Below are 1,619 nucleotides of genomic sequence, written 5' to 3'. Positions count from 1 at the left end.
AGGGATATCACCCTGCGGGGTGCCTGCCCTCCCTGGGCCACCCCCAACCCAGGCCTGGGGAGGATCTGGGCAGGGAGGGAGACCTCAAATCCCTTGCTCCCTTCTGGGCTCAACTGTAAGAAGGGGTGCCAGCTGCAACCCTGAGAGAGACCTGACAGGACAAGGCTTCCAGGCTGGGAGGATCAGCCCGGGTTAATGAACCACCCAGAGAGCGCAGGGCTCAAAGTCCAGCCCTGCCCTGGAGGGGTGAGGGAAAAGCCCTGCATCCCCTGGAGCCCTCTCCCGGCCCCCTGCAGGCCTCCCCAGGCCCCCCACCGAGAACGTGGCCCTGGGTGGAGGCAGGGAGGAGGCTGCCACCTACGCCGGGCCTGGGGTGGGGAGCAAGCCCTCCCCACCGCCCTTGACCCCTGCCAGCTCCCGCTCGGTAATTTATGTTCCCGGGGAAAGCGCCAGTCTGAACCTCTGTAAATTTCACGAGGTCTTTGTATTTTTACTGCCCGGCCCATCTCGTTAAGGAACCGGATTAAGTTTATTGACCTATCAACTCCCTACCTGTTTCACCGGCTCCGGCGCAGAGGCGGGGGCCATCAACGCCCCGGCGCCCCGGGAGCGGGAAGCCTGCGCGCGCCCGTGCGTCCCCGGCTCGGCTCGCGGCGCCCTGGGCTAGGTGTCCGGAGGGGGCCCGGCGCCCGCCCGCCCGGGTCTGGCCCGCTGACACCCGCAGGAGTAATATCTTTATCCGAATGCGCATGCTAATGCGCCCCCTCCCCCGCCCCTTCGGCGCCCTGGAAGCTCGGCAGTGCGAGCAGGCGCTAAAAGCGCGCGCTGACCTCCTGATGGCCTCTGTCACGCCGCTGAATGACACGCGCATTCAAGCGCCGGGCCCACTTTCATTCATAAAAAAATGACATTGTTCCGGAGGCCGCAGAGCCGCCGGGGAGAGGGGCGCGGGCCGGGGCGGGGCGCCGCCATCTGCCCGTCCGCCGCGCGCACTTCCCTGCGCCGCGCCATCAATGCGCGGTCTGTGGCCGCCGCCGGGTACAAAGGAGCGGCTGTTCGGTCCCCGCCCGGGTGGGGCCGTCTCACCGGGCCGGGCCTTCCTCCGCACGCCGGGCCACGCTTGGCCGGACCGGGCGACACGCGCGCTCCCCGCCGCCCGCGGCGCCACGGCGCTCGGACCGCGGCGTCCCGTCTGCGCCCCGCGACCGCCCCGAGCCGGACTCGATACGCGCTCCGAGGGGGTCCCCGATCCCGCCGCCTGCAGAGCGGGGTAGGAGATGACCTGGCGGCTGTCACCTGGCCAGGCTGCCAAGTGAGGGCTGGCCGAGCCTCGGTTGACGCACTCCTACCCACCCTGCAAAGTCCGGCCACTCGCTCGCGCTCACGCTGGCCACGAACAGGCCCGGGGAGCGGGGGCCCAACAATGGGAACTTCACGTTCGCGCAGAACCGACGGACAATGGGCGTCGTGGAAACTCAGCCGGGAGCCGAGGACAGGGCCAGGGACGCCACCACCGCGCGCGCGGAGGTGGCGGCCCCGCGGCCGCAAACACTACCTCGTCGGCGAGGGCTGCGACCTCAGGGACGAGGTAGCGGAGCCCCGATCGCCCCGGCGCCCTG

Source organism: Chinchilla lanigera, unplaced genomic scaffold (assembly GCF_000276665.1).
Source record: "Chinchilla lanigera isolate Chin_1 unplaced genomic scaffold, ChiLan1.0 scaffold00113, whole genome shotgun sequence".
NCBI classification, from domain to species: Eukaryota; Metazoa; Chordata; class Mammalia; order Rodentia; family Chinchillidae; genus Chinchilla; species Chinchilla lanigera.
The sequence above is the reverse complement of the archived record's forward strand: the minus strand, read 5'-3'. Positions refer to the sequence as shown.